This window comes from Ambystoma mexicanum, chromosome 7p, assembly GCF_040938575.1.
Source record: "Ambystoma mexicanum isolate Mex_15411 chromosome 7p, UKY_AmexF1_1, whole genome shotgun sequence".
Lineage (NCBI taxonomy): Eukaryota > Metazoa > Chordata > Amphibia > Caudata > Ambystomatidae > Ambystoma > Ambystoma mexicanum.
The window spans coordinates 458,013,519-458,029,279 of NC_090939.1; the positions used below are offsets into that span (position 1 = coordinate 458,013,519).

General features: G+C 46.2%; 1 protein-coding gene across 2 annotated transcripts in view; it reads right to left on the reverse strand.

Annotated features, from left to right (window-relative positions):
• NME7 (NME/NM23 family member 7) overlaps positions 1–15,761 on the reverse strand; it is a 2,086,428-nt gene that overhangs the window by 232,203 nt on the left and 1,838,464 nt on the right. The window lies entirely within an intron of this gene.

Consider the following 15,761-nt stretch of genomic DNA (forward strand, 5'->3'; position numbering starts at 1 on the left):
CGCTACCTGATTCTGACCTTGGGGTTGGTATTATTAGCGAGGATCACATGGGAGGAGATGGCTGTTGGGGAGACGTGGTCACCCCATCAGGAGAGATACAGTATTCTTCTCTTAATAATGATGGGGGCCCTATAAGTCCTAGATTCTTGATAGCATGCTGTCATTATACCAATCCTTCCAGTGGTTGAACCCTAAGACCTTTTCTTGCCAGACACGCTAGGAAGGATACCATTCACACCTCAAATGTACATAATGCTCACTTAACATCTCCTATTTCTGACTATCTTAGAATAAACAAAGATCCAAAGCAATATAGCTTTACAAAGTCTAAAACTCCTATGGACTCCAACTCCCATAAAACTTACAGTACTGGGATGAGAAAGAGGAGAAAGGAGTTAATGTGGAGCAGAAAACACACCAAGCTAAATATGAAGACTAGTTGTTGTAATACCAATCAGCTGTATGGGACATTTAAAAATGGTGTACCTTTTCAAATTGAAAGCAGAGAAGGAGGAGAAGAGAGATGCAAAGGGGGCTCAGCCAAATGGAGAACTGAAGGCAGACACACGTGAGCGGGCTATGCTCAAGGAGGCAGGTGCTTCTGCTCGAACAGAAGAGAGACCAGAAACAACATCGCAGGTGCCAAAGGGAGACTGCTCAGGAGTCGGCAGCAATGGAGAGGATTTCGGGGATGCTGTCACTTTGAGGAGCAGCAATTCCACTGGCGAGTGAAGGAGAAGCCGGCAGGAGAACCACAGGAGGGTCTGTAGAGTGGGGAAAACTTTCCCACAGCATGAACGTCACTGCAGCTAGACGCCACAGGTCAGAGACACCAGCAAACACCAGTGAATCTTCCCAGGAGTATTGGGAGGCCTGGGGCATACTGATAGGCATTCAATGAATTGAAAACCTATTTCGAATTTCAACCAAGTGAAATAGAAAGACTGAATTTACACAAGTCTCCATAAATGGGATGTCGATATGGGGAAAAGTGGAGTAAGGGTTGCCATAAGCAAGTGAACTTTAATGAAGCAATTGAAAGGCAAGATCTGTACAAATCTGCATATATGCCAAGTCAATATGGGGAAGTTTGGAACAAGCCAATGAACATTAACAATGCGGTTAACAAACACAACTTGAACACGTCTCCATATATGGGATTTCTTAATGGGGGCAATTGGAATAATACCTGGAGCCAATAGAGTATAAACAGTGAAGGAGTAATACTGTGTTATACTAAGACATTGTGAAACTGAAGAAGAGTATAAGAAGACTTGGTGAAAGAGGTACATCAGGCTTAGAACCTTTGGGGAGAGACACCTGGCAGGAGAGTATACCAGGGGATCGTTCAAGCCCAGAGGGGGATCCCTGACAGGGGAGTACACCAGGTAATCCATCTAGGAAAACATTTTGAAATTGTTCCTGGCAGGAGAGTAAACCAGGAGACTATCGTTAATATGTTGTTATATAGAAGAGACTTTTGCCAACATTAAAACACCATTGCATAGGCAAGACATTATTTTCATTACTTAAGTTGCCAAGAAATACATCTGCCATCCTTGAAAATACAATTGCTTGAAAAAGACACTATTCATCATCTTTAGGAAAGTGATATGTGAAAGACTTTTCTACTATTCTTTAAGAACCACTGTTTGCACAGAACTTTCCTAACATTCTACATGAAACAGTTCAGGGGAAGGGAACCAACCCCTGGATACAAGGATTGTTTTGTTGGATTTTCATTCTTAGTTTGTGCACCCATCTTGCTGAATTTAAAGCAAAGACATTTACCTTTCACCTTTTCTTGATGTTTTTCGTGTGAGTGTCAAATATTTTTTGGATACAAGGACAGTTTGCTTAAGTTGGATGACAAGACACAGACTGATCTCTAGTTTAGATTTCTTATGCAGGGAAACGCTCTTTGGGCTAGGGACAGAAAGGCCTCATCCAAACCCTTTTTACTTTAGAATGTCTAATGTTGAAGACATTACAACTTTGTGTCAGTCTCACATTTCTGACCCCTTACACTTTTCTTGACTATCTCTCCCCCAAACAGCTCCCCCCCACACCCATAGCCGGTACCCACACTAAGACCAACATGCTCAACATATTTTATTTTCTGTCCCCCATCCACCTCCTCCTGCAACCTCTTGGAACTAACCACCATTTCCCTAATCCACCATTCCCACCTTTAAAGGTGTTCTTCACATGTACCAAGTCACCCATATTGACCTGATGATCTCTCACGCTCTTGCAGCAATCATAACACATCTTATTCATCCACTGAAACTTCAATACTTTCTCAGAAATCACCCCAACGATCTTCTGAGGAGCCTCTTCCCCAGGTAAACGGCCTATCCTGGTACGCACCAACTTAGAAAATAAGTTAGTCACTGATCTCCTGCCCCAAAACAATTAAAAAAGGGAGAGCCCTGTCACAGTGTGTGGTGCAGCGTGATATGATGACAGCATTTCTCTTCCCGCCTAACAAACAGGTACACGGTTCTCCAAAACCCACTGGATACACCCCTTGATTGTGTTATTGGCCCTCACCACCAACCCATTGGCTTGAGGGATGGTACAATGCCATCCACCAGCTTTTAAGACTCAACTTCCTCAGAAACAACTGCATATCCTTTGATGTAAACTGGACTTCATTGTTTGTCACCAACACCTGCGGTGTGCCTTCTCGCCCAAATAATTCACATAAAACCTGAAGGGGCATGGCTTGACAGCCATGGAATAGGTTGTTGTTCCTGTGAGCTCCTGGACATCCTATAACGATCCTGCCGCACGCGATGTGCTGAATCCACGACAAGGAGAAATATTTTGCCTAATCATGATCAGAAGACTTGGTGCAGGCATTGAGCCTTGAAACGGAGGGAGCCCGAGGGAGAGATCGCCTCAGGAGGGAAAGGGATCTCGAAACGAATCCCTAAGATGGCGGACCCGCAGAGACAAAGGGAGACGAAGATCAGGATGTCCCCTAGAGAGGATTAGGCGGAGAGCCTCAACGCTGCAGTGCCCGCGGGAACGAGAGCAAGCAGTCCGAATTGTAGCCATAAGAGATATTTTGTAACAAGCGGGGTGTGCAGCGACACAAATGTTAATGCTGAGCGCGGATCAAAGGAGCCGTGAGGCATCCGAGGAGCCGACACTGAATACAGAGCGCTTATGAGCCCAGCACACGGCACAACGTAACCTATCTTTGCGGTGCGGCAATATTGAAGAAGCCGTGATACATCTGAGGGACCGACTTTGAATAGCGCGTGCCCGTGAGGCCAGCACATGACACGGCGTGATCCACTTTGGCAGTGCAGCAGTAGGTATGGGTGTGCTGGAGGCCCCCGGGAGGGGCAAGGCTCCGGCAAACGGCTGAGACACATGGCCACAAACCCCTAGCAGATCCGTACTTGTTGCGACAGGATCCAGAGTGTCACCGGCTAGCCCCCCGACACCTGCAGGCATGATGACTGCTGGGAACCCATAACAGACATAACACAGCCATCAATATCCAGCAGCCGCTAGCGCTAATGAGGCAGTGGATACCCAGGGACAGTAGAGGGCTGCAGTGAGGTGCTCCCCCGCAGTCCCTGATCTTGAGTGGGCCCTGGCACACACAAAACAAAGCAGACCAGACCCAGGACCCGGACATCAATGATAACAGGCACGATTTCACCCTGGGAAGTCACGGCCGATAGAGGAGGAACTGGGTTGGTGCCTCTTGCACTAGACAGTTGGATGCCAGACTGATGAGCAGGCACCAGAGCACCCAAGAAGCCTCAATGGGAGACAATCCCTACATAATCAACACTGCTGTGACGCTCTGAGCGGGCACCGGAACACCCGGGTGAGATATCCGATAGACATTTCCATAACCTGAAGATACCGACCCGAAATCAGCAGAAAACCCCCGTTGGGGCCCCTTGCGAGACGGCACGGGTCAGTGGCCCAGCAGGTAGGAGAAATAGCCATCGCAAAAGGAAGGACCCCTCCCTCGCTAAAAGGGCTACGTAACATGCAACATGGAATAAGACCACTGGAATCTTTGAACACTTGCAGGAGTGGCCTGTAGCCCATTGCCAGAGTATCGTGACTATATGGTGTGGGATGTCTCAACCCACTAGTCCAAGCCCTGCAACATTACTGTGTATTACATGCAGCAGAAACATCATAATGGCCGCCGGAAAGCATGCTGCTCGCTAAAAATCACCAGAAAGTGCGCAGTAAAAATCAGAAAAATAGGCCGCCATCCACTTTTACCTATATCAGTGGTAACACAGGAGACCACTGCCAAAACCCATCACTTGGCTACCCACAGAGAAAAATCATTGCAAGAGAAACACAGAGCGGTTTTAAAAATCCGTTTTTATTGGTTGTCAAAATTGCAAAAATCATGGCTCACAAACCACCCAAAAATATCCAACCTCCTTGCTGGGTGTTGAACATCATTCTACTCCAAGAATCCACATAAATACAATGTCCACAGAAGTACACTTATCAGAGGAAAATCCACATTGAAGATTGCTTGCTGAAAGAAATCTGTTAAAAATGGTTGTAGTACCGTTACTCACCTCTGTCAGAAGCCGGCGATTTAAAACCCATCATGTGTAAAGTTGTACATTGAACTCAAACTATGCCAAAGAAGGGATTTCCATCAAAATGCCATATAGAGTGCAACATATGGATTTCATGTTGAAAAAGACTGGAAGTAAAAGATATGTTTGCTGATTTTAAATGTATAAATGTAATGTTTTCAAAAGGAACTATGTTACAATTGACCATAAGGTAACCTGATTTAGCTAAAACATCCAAAAGGCTTTCTTTCCCTGAGAATCTCACACCTTGTTCATTCCCACCAAAAGGAGAGGATTTCGCATTGGCATTTTAATCAGAAGGGGAGGAGATTTCCTCTGCTGCCTTGAGCAAGAAACAATGGGTTCCTTGAACTGAATAGGAATGCTAATTCGGGTGTGACTGGCAACAACTGTTCTGGCAGGAAGGCAAGCCATGTGACCCTCTGACTCAGCTCAGCTTTGGAGGCAGGCCAGACCGGAAATGTGAATTGAAGATTGAAGTAAATGTATGTTTTAGAAAAATGCTTATAGTAAAGTGTACTGAACTGACAAAAATATGAAACTTAGAGATTGTTAAAATGGAAAATTCACTCACAGTCTAAGACTAAGCTGGAATCTGTGCGATGTTCTGAGACTGAACCCCGGAAATTATTCATATCGTAGCCATTGTGTTTATGTTAGGAACATGAAAAATTACAGGAATGTGCCCGGATGCGATGTGCATACATGTATAACAATTGGTGCAGAACTAACATTGAGAAACCCACCAAAAGCGCAAAAAAGTTGTCATTTATGAACCATAGCTCGTAGGAAAATGAGAGTTGGACAGAAATGTACCTTAGGCAATCTGTCATGTAATTATGTATTATGAACAACTTGTGTATCTTGGAAATATGTTTTTTGGGAAAAATATAGTTTCTATGTAAAAGCAAAGGGGAGGGATTTCTTTTGGATCATAAACACATCATCACTCTGACACATGATGACACACAATTCCTTTCTCAAATCAGGGGACAGGGAATTCTCTGACCTATCAGATCCTTAGAGGGTTTGGCATAGATAATCAGCCTCCCCACCCACTTTGGAAATGGATAAATAGGGACTGCTGAGGACAGACAAGACACACACTTTCCACTCATCAACTGATTTCTTGGCAAAGCACCCTGCAGGAAGATCCAGGCTCCAGACATAGATCCAGAAACCAGACTCTAGAACTTTGAAGCAGAAAGGCCAACCCAAAAGCTGAACTCTTCTCAGCTGGCCTTCAGAATCTTAAGCAACCTGATTTTAACCCCTAAATTCCAAGGGGCACCACAAAATCCAACAGCCTGGCTAGCTGTTTTGCTGTTCTAGCTAAGAACCCTGTGCTAAAACCAAGATCCAGACCTGCAGATCAGAACTGTACCCAGAACCAACCCGTCAGATCCAGTCCAAGAGGCCGTGCAGATCAGAGGGCCTTACTGAGAGCAGAACCCAGTGCCTGAGACCTGTCCGGTGGTGAGAGAATCCCAGCCAAACCTTTGACCAGATCTTTTGACGGGCCTATTCCATTCCAAAGCCATAGGAGTGAGTATTTCGTATAGAACTGTCCATAGTCATCTCTTAGTTTAAAGTAATCCTATTCAATCCATTTCAACCTATCCAGAACTGCATTATAGAATCTTGTGTCCATCCTGAACTCTTCTCATTATATAGTCTGTGATAATTGTAGCGATAATCATCTGTGCGCTGATATTTTCTGAAGAAAGTCAAGCCCTTTCCTAGTTTTTCCTTAACCGCGTTTCCCGCACGCAGAAAATTTGCTGCGATTTCTCATTTGGCTCAATTTCACCCCATGTAAAATAGCTATTTCCTGCTTTCAACTTCTGAATTTCGTTTTCCATCTGCTAATCATTCATTAATCATTACTAGTGTTGACCTGAACCAATCCAAAGCAACTCTCACTAGTTCTGAATCTCATTTAGCGAATTAAAATCATTTTTAGCATTTTCCCATCCATTGCAAATCATATTAAAAAGCACTTTGGCCTGTTTCTAAAGCATTCCTGTTCTCTCTAAGCTTGCTGGGGGAATTGGGATTGAACTGCATTCTTTCATATCAGTTATTCCTGAAGCCTGTGTGCCCTCTTCCACCTCTTCATATTGCATACTGGTGGGAGTGAGTAATAACAGGGGGAAAGAGGGATCATATTGTCTTTTGATTGAAATTATATCAAGTTTTATTTCTGTGTTGCATTATTTCCTATTATTGCATTTTCTTGAACGCATACAAAGTATTCTCTGCTAGATTATCCTTCTAAGAGGTTGTTGCTATTGTAATATTCCCCATTGATGATCATTGTTCATATTCATGAGTGTGATATTGAGGTATTATTCATATTCATAAAAGTGTGATATATATATTGTTCAATTCTTTAAATAAATCTTTTAATTTGCAAAACAAACCTATTTCTTGGTTCAGTGAGACTGGGGTAAATCAAAGAGAGTGGCGTTACATAAGGGTACATCATCGAGAATTAAACAAACTTTGACATAAAAATATATAAATAAGGGTTTCCATTGGGCATCCCACACTAGGCGTTGACTTAGTTGGAGTGCCGGATTGAAATCACTTACAGATTGGGGGCTCGTAACGGGACTTCTGGATTAGATCTACCACTTGTGCAGCTTAATACAGTGTGCTAACTGACAGATACATAAATCCTGTGGAGCTACCGTGCTGTGTTACGCTGTAAAAGCACCCCTCAAAAGGGAACGCTCTAAGGAAACGGTCTGTTTTGCAAAATAAAATAAAAAACTTCTGTAAATCAGGAAGGAAATCAATATTTCCGAAATGGCGACATTGGTAGACATCAAGATAGCTAGAGAACACCTTTTACATAAGTTATTTGTGAGAGGTGATTGGACTGAGCAGGATCAGAATGTGTGGTTGCAGGCAATCACACAACAGATCAATGCAATTGGGTTAGATATCTGGAGAGAACAGGGTCCCTTGCATGTGGCCATGAGTGAACTATATATGGCACTTAAGGCTAAGGATGAGCAAAATAAGATTGCCAAGATAGCGGCATATTTATATCTATCTATGGGAGCCATACAGGACAAATATGCTGAAGGCCAATATTTGGCAAGTAGGCAACTGATGGCGTTAGAAAAGGACCAATCTGATATGGACTCTTCTGAGCAGAGGCTGCAGAGGAGTCAAGAGTCAGAAAATGAAAGCAGACAGTATATAGTTAAAATAAAAGAAGATATGGTTATCTTACAGCAGGAAAGGGCAGTCCAGGAAACCAGAGTTCTGGCCTTGCAGAAGGACTACCAACAAGGTTTGGACTCCCTACTGCAGAGCCAGAAAAAGCTGGAGCAACAATTGGACTTCAACAGGGTATGCGCAGAGCAGGTAGTCACCCTGCAAAGCCACCGAGATAGAGAGAAGGCAGAGAGCAATACATTGATTTTGAAAGGCCTGGACACCCAGGCAGAGTTTGATGAAGAGCGCCAGAAAGCTGGTGCCTTTCAAAGACGGAGGGACGACCTGGCGGCACAGAGACAGGGTCTTGCTCAGGAAAGGGACACCTTAGGCCAGGAAGTCTGTTACTTAAAAGGGAAACTGGAAGAAAATCACCTGGCCCTCCAGGGACTGGGTGACCTCCAAAAAGAACATGATAGATTGTTAGAGCACACCAGGAGGGTGGAAGATGCTCTGGCAAGAAAGGAGCAGGCCAATAGGGACGGGACTCAGGAGGTAACCTTCCTGCAGCAAAGATTGGCCAAGTGCTCAAAAGCAATCCAGGAAGCACAGAGAGAAAATGAGGCTCTCTGTGAGAATAACGACAAGCTCCACAGGCAGGTAGCCATGCAAGAGAGACTGATAGAGACTGATAGAGACTAGAAAGATCTTGATTGAGGAACAGAAAGCTCAGGTTCTTGCATGGCAACAAGGAGCAGGGGCTGATAGAGATGAGGTTCCCTGGGAAAGGGAAACACCTGAGCATAACCTCAGGAACCCTAGTACCAGAGGCCTTCATCTCTCCCAGTCCCTGGACTCTGCCACCCCCATGTCCCCTGGCACACATGAGCCCAGGGCCACAGGGATGGCAGATTACTATCCAGTCAGAAGTATGGGACTCATAGACCAGCACCTCCCAGGAATGGACGGGTGGGCATCTGGGTATGGGTACCCAAGTGCAGTGAAATTTAGTGGGGAACTCCAGGAGAGTAGGCCCACTAAGGGCATCCTGAAAACCTCTGCCCAGCTAGGATAGTGGGGGGGGGGGGGTACCCATCAAATCCTGGGATCAAGGAGGAATCAGAAGACTCATCTGAGCGCCCCAGGACACAGGAGACTAGGTCCCCACATCCTGCCAGCCATTCCCAGGCTAATCCGGGAGAACCTAGAAGACCAGACGGGCACCTCTGGGAGCAGTGCCTCTGAGTCAGAGGAGGAATGGACCAGCAAAAAGGGCCTTGCTTAAGGATCCCTTAAAACAGATCAAGGCAATAAGGAGCGTCATCACGCCTTATCATAAGAACGCTAAGTATTCTGTTTGGGAGCACTTAGAGCTCTTTGAGCAGATGATGAAAACTTTCCATTTGAAAGACAGTGGTAGCTGCATTCAGTATGTGAAATGGACATTATCACCAGAATACTCCAGTTTCTTTGCAGGGCTGGAGGACCAAAATCATTCTAGATGGTCCACCTATAGGGCGGCCATCTTGAAGCATTTTTCTGTACACAGAAATCCCCAAGAGGCTCGCAAGGCAGCCTACAACTTGCAATGTGGGGAGGATCAGGCCCCACAAGAATTTGTGCAGGAACTAAAGCGTGCCTTTGCGCAGACAACCAGAAGGGTGCGCACGGACAGCAAAGAATTTGTTAATACGTTTTTCCATGCTCTACCAAAATACATCATGACCCAGCTAGTGAGAGATTTTCATGAGAAAAGATCACTAGATTGGGTCATTGAACAGGCCACCCAGATCTATGAGGTGCAAAAGCCCATAGACAACAAAAATACTCAAAAAAGCCCCAAAACAACCAACCCGCCTGCTGCTGCTAAGGTGGCAGAGGTAAAGGTTGCCCCCATTTTGGATTTGGAGATGGGGGGCCTAAAAACTTGCCTGCGCAACAGAATAATTCCAAGCCCAGAAGGCCCTCGGGCCAGTCACAGACAGGGAGCCAAGGAGGTAGTCCCACAAATGGGATCCCTTACTCCCCTGACTATGTAAGTCCCTGCTACAAGGGGAACAGACCCATCCTGGGTTATGTGTGGACTCCTCCAGCCCAAGGGGGGGGATCCAACCAAGCAGCAATTAACCCAGGGAACCTCCCTCCTAACTTCCCCCAGGAGGGCAGAAACTCCCAAAATCCTGGACAGAACTTCTTCCCCAGGTATCCACAAAACTTTCAACCCCAGAATAATCCATCCTTCTTTCCCCACTTTCCTGAGCCCATACAACCTAATCCGGGAGAGGGGAGGCTAAGGGGGGAGGGGTACCCAAATCTTCCCAACCTGGGGTATTATCAGAGAAGGGATAGCTTCCCTACCCAGGAACAGCCCAGGGGAGAAAACAGAACCCTGTATCAGCCTGAGCAGGTTTCAAAGTTAGAGCGCCAGGTCCAAAACATGGCACAGGATATGGGTCGCATGCTGAGGGCTCAGCAGAACCCCCAGATGAGCATGCCGGCATAGAATGCTTCCAACTCTGGACCTGGTGCTCCAGAACAATGACGGGCTCAGCACCCCGACAACCCATCGGTTCCCAGGGAGGAGGCACAAGGGCAAGGGGGCTGTAAAGCCTTGGAGGAAGCTTCCTTCCCCACTTGTAAAAAGCCCCTGGAAACCCAGGAACCGGAACCAAAATCTCCTGCCCCTGAAAGCCTGCCACCCAAGGAGCAGAGGGGAGGTAGGAGAAACAAAGAACCCAAACAGACCCATTTTGTGGAGGAGGTACAGATCTTCCAATTTGAAGGAGAGGGGTCCTTAGAGGATCCTGGGAAAAGGATCTTCTCCTTCAGAGATGGGGGAACTCCTCCCAAAGAAAAATGGGTCCCAAAGGATTCAAATCCAGGCTGGGTAGATGTGGGGACTGGGCTAGCGCCGCCCATCATCCCATCCCAGAACCAACAACATGAAAATCCCCTGGTTCAAACCCATCCTGGTGACTGCATCCAAAAAGGGGGGGGCGGCCCAGAACCGGAACCAGGGGAACTCAAAACTTCTCCCATCTCTAGTTGCCACCTTTTTCTTGCAGATTCCCAAGACTCCCCACAAAATTCTGCCCAAATCTCTTCTCTCTCAATGTCCCAAACTAAAAAAACTCACCCACCAGTTGTCCAAAAATGTACATTATCTGTGCCCCCTTGCGGAGAAGGAGGGAAGATACTATGGCCCAGTACAAATACAGGGGCAGGGTACAATTTTGGCACTGGTGGACACTGAATCCCAAGCTACCCTTCTGTCCAAAAAGGCCTTTGATTAACTGAATTCAGGAAGGGGGGAGAAATACCAAATTCCTCTCACCTCTCTTCCTGGACAACTTCAGAACTTTGACAGGAAGGAAATTCCCGTCAAGGGGACTGCGGATTTGGGCATTAAAATTGGGTGACACAAGGTGAAGCACCCGGTCATAGTTGTGACTCCAGAGGCACCACTTGTTTACTAGGGAATGACCTCCTGAGAAGGTTGTCACCCCTAATAGATTGTGTAAAAAAGGTCCTCTGGACCCAGACTAGCCAACCAATAAAATTAAAACGGAGTGTCAACCATGTTAGTTTAAACGGCACATGCCACATGGTTGAACAAAAATCTGACCAAGTAGAATTTCACTTCCAGAACAACCAAATTCCAGACGTGTCAGTAATAGCAGTAGGACAACAGACTGGTGAAGGGGGGTTCTCTCTATTTCTGAAAATCAACCTTCCTTCCAGTTTAAGGTGGTATTCCACACTGGAAGGAAACACTCTGAAATTCTTTACCAATCCACAATTATACATTCCCACTCCTATAGTCCAGAAAGATGAAAAATCAGCTCAGAGCCTGGCTGATATTCAGCAAATTGGAGAGCAGTTGTTCATCCCTGTTCAGTTAAATGAAGGGAAGGACTCTGTTCTCGCCCGAGTGTGTGTGAACAACGGTAAGAGCTTCATCAGCGAAGCCATGTTCCGTCAACTCCCAAAAGATCCAGCCATTCCCGCTTTCAAACTGATAGACAAATGGGAAATGGATCTGGAAACACCCAATTCCAAACATCTCCTGCCAAGCAGGTGTATGCTCAGAATCTCCATCGGCACCATCGGCAACAAGAGCATAGTTCATAATTATTGGGTCGTGCGAGACGTCACTGCCGCCTTTTACTTAGGCAGCGATATTCTCAATCGCTTTGCCATTAGTTTGGACCTAATAAACTTCAAAGCTCGGTCCCGATTAGCGGATAATCCCATGGGCTTTGATGATCCAGAGAAAGCATTTAGGTCAGCTCAATTGCTGCCTAATGCAGTTGAAATTCAGATTGGAGAGGAAGTCACCATCCCAGAAAGGACCCAACAATTATCCCTGGAAGTCAATGTTAAAAGAGGACAGAAATTGAAAAACCCTGATGCTTATATTCATCTAAATGCTTCTCTCCAACAGCAAGGGTTGGGGGTAAACCATTATTGGAATGGCGGTTGATGACCAACATTTTTCCATAGATTTAGGCAATGAACTGTTAGAACCAATCGCCAAGGACTGTTTTGACAGTGACAGTGATGCCAACATAACACCAGACAGGATCTTTACGCGGCAAAGGGGGGACTTCCTGGTGTACACTTCCTGCCCTTATGGTAAGGAAGATGTGACTTGTGACTTCAGGAGGGAGGAGGTGATTTTCCAGGTCCGTGAGGACTGCTTTCCCCACCTGAAGCCACCAGTCCAAATCAGCACTCTGACCAGGGACTTCTCCACCCAGCTGGAGGAGGCCGCTGAGATAGCGAAACCAGGAGTCTTTCCAGGCTTCAGGCAGACGATTGAAGAGAGAGTCAACCTACCTGATGCCTGTGAGACTCTGGAGCAGAAGCAAAAGTTGAAACAAGTTTTCTTTGATTTTCAAGATCTCTTTGCAGTGGACTGATATGACTGTGGTCGCACCGACCTCCACACAACAACAATTCCCACGGACCCTGGCATGACTCCAGTGTTTGTGAAGCAATATCGATTGCCTCTCGCATCAATGGAGTCCCTTACTGAAATAATTACGAACCTTGAGTCGTGTGGGATAATCCATCCAGTCCACAGCACCTTCAATAATCTGGTGCTGTGGATATTGAAGCCAAACGGCCAGTGGAGAGACTGTGCCGACCTTAGGGAGCTCAACAAACGGGTCCATACTTCCCAACGGCCTCTTCCCTACATTGACCAAGGGCTGGCCCAGATCCAGGGGTCAGAGCTATTCACCGCAATTGACCTGACCAATGGATACTGGACTGTGCCTGTCAGTAGGGAGGACCAATACAAGCTGGCCTTTACCTTTGGGGGGCAGCAGTACACATGGACCTGGACTCCCTTCGCATACAACAACTCCGGCAATGAGTTTAACATTTTTCTACATAAGGCCATGCCCGACCTGGGTAAAAGGGGTAACCTGGCTTATGTAGATGATGTCCTCATCAAAAGCTCAACTGTGGAGGAACAAATAGCGGAGATCTGTTATGTTCTGACACAGTTGAGGACTGCCGGAGCAAAACTTTCCTTTCAAAAGGTACAGTGGTGTAGAACACGTGTCAATTTCTTGGGGTATGAGATTACTCCTCAGGGTCTCTGTCCCCAGGAAAAGAAAGTGGAAGCACTCCAGAAATTGAAAGACCCCACAACTCTGCGGGAACTCAGGAACCTCCTTGGACTGACTAATTAGAGTAGAAAGTTCATTGAGGGCTACGCAGAAATCCCCAGACACCTGATTCATCTTTTGAAGGGGTGGTCAAGTACGAATGGGGTCTAGAACAAGCCGAGGCAGTCAGACAACTGAAAAGAAGCCTCTCACAAGCGCCTTGCCTAGCTTGCCCTGTCAGAAACAAGGAGTTCTTCTTGGAGACAGGGTTCTCAAATACATGCTTGACTGCAGTATTATACCAAAAGCATGACAAGGTCAATAAAGTAATCTCCTATGCGAGTAAAACTTTATCCTCTGTAGAGGAAAAATTCAACAATTGTGAGAAGGCACTCCTGGCAACGCTGTGGGCATTGAAGAATTACCACCCGTTTATCCAGGGGGAACACATCATAGTGGAGACTCCACACCAGCCTCTGCAATATCTCGAAAGTGACAGAATCCGGGCCAGAAATGTAATTCCCGAATTACTTCCTGGATTCTGTCAATGCAAGGCTTTCCTGTGGAGGTCAGATATGGCCAAAACAAGAAGAGTCCCCTCGCGTAACGTCTGGCTGACTTGCATGATTGTGCCAGAGAAAACCGTCTTGAGGACGAGTCTAAAAATCAAGGGCAACATGGAGGCATACCTCAATTCCCCACACAAAGTCTTTGAAGACGACAAGTGTGAGGGAATGCCCACTGTCTATGTGGATGGACGCTCTTACCATGTTGACAACAATGGGTAAAAAGAACTTGTGGCCGGCGTAGGGAATGCATGGGTGAATGAGACCCCAGAACCCTCTGCTGGGTAGAAGATTGGTCCCCGAAGTAGTCAAGTGGCAGAGTTGATGGCTGTGCATCAAGCCATCCTCACTGCTGTCCAACATCAACTCCACAAACTAGTCATAATCACTGATTCGGATTATATACAGAACGGGTTCGTGGAGCACCTGGTTAATTGGAAAACCAGAGGCATGTTATGCGCTAATAACAAACCCTTGAAACATGGGAAGTTAATTCAAAATATTTATGATCTGGTCACCTCTAATGGGATGACCATCTACTGGAAAAAGATCAAGGGTCATTCCAAAGTATAGGGACCAGAAAAAACTGGAAATTACTTAGCTGATCAGCTGGCCAAAACCGGGGCCATCCACGGGATCCAATTGAGATCGAGTCCCTGTTGGTGGAAATCCAGGTCACTGCTATCAGTAGGTCCCAGACAAATGCTCACAATGATCTCTCAACTGCACAATGGAGTAAGGAGACCATAGATGCTGATTTAATTACGGCTCAATAAGGGGCTCCAATAATTGGTACGTTTTATCAACACATTGAGGACCCTGAGAACTTTCCCCTGATGGATACCGATTACATTGGGAAAGAGGACCTCAGAGTGTTGATGAAATGTCCAAAATTGTTCAGAATCCAAGACGGTTTGTTGGTAAGGAAATCTCTAGCTGGCCATGATCAGTGGGTGGTTCCTACCTCATTCCGAAGCCTGATGTTAAGTCATGCCCATGATGCGGCCACAGTCGGTCATCGGGGGTTTCATGCAAGACTTGAAATCTTAAGAGAGGTTGCATACTGGCCACACATGGGGCAGGACCTCGACCAATACTTGAAGGGGTGCCTTGTGTGTGCACAATTTCAGCCAACGTCCCTCACACACCGTGCGCCTCTCCAAAAGAGGGGGATGATACTGCCATGGTCAGATTTGCAAGTAGATTTCATTGGGCCCGTGATTCGCTCCTCTAGGGGGAACAAGTACAGGTTGACCGTGACATGCTTGTTTACTAAATGGGTGGAATGTCTCCCGGCCCCAAACTGCAAGGCAGAAACAGCAGCTGCCCTGATGATCAACCACATCTTCTCGCGTTTTGGACTACTCCAAAGGATTGAGTCAGACAGAGGTAGCCATTTCACCAGCGAAGTAATGACAAAGATGTGGGAGATACTTGGAGTTAAAAGGAAGCTACACATTGCTTTCCGGCCAGCCTCTAGTGGTGCAGTAGAGAGATATAATAGAACAATTCTGAGCATATTAAAAAAGTTTGTGGCAGATGCTGGGCCAAGTTGGGATATTCGATTACCTATTGTCCTAATAGCCATCAGATCTACCCCTTCATCTGCACCTAAAATGTCACTGTTTGAGCTGGTGACTGGATGCAGGATGGTGCTTCCCCAGCAACTGCTCTACAGGACCCAAGAGCAGACAATGATCAATGCCTCCACAACTCATGAGTATGTTGAAAATTTAAGAAAACACCTTCAACATGCTTTTGCCTATGCTCAGCGAAATCTAGAGAGATCTGCAGACAACATGAAGACCCAC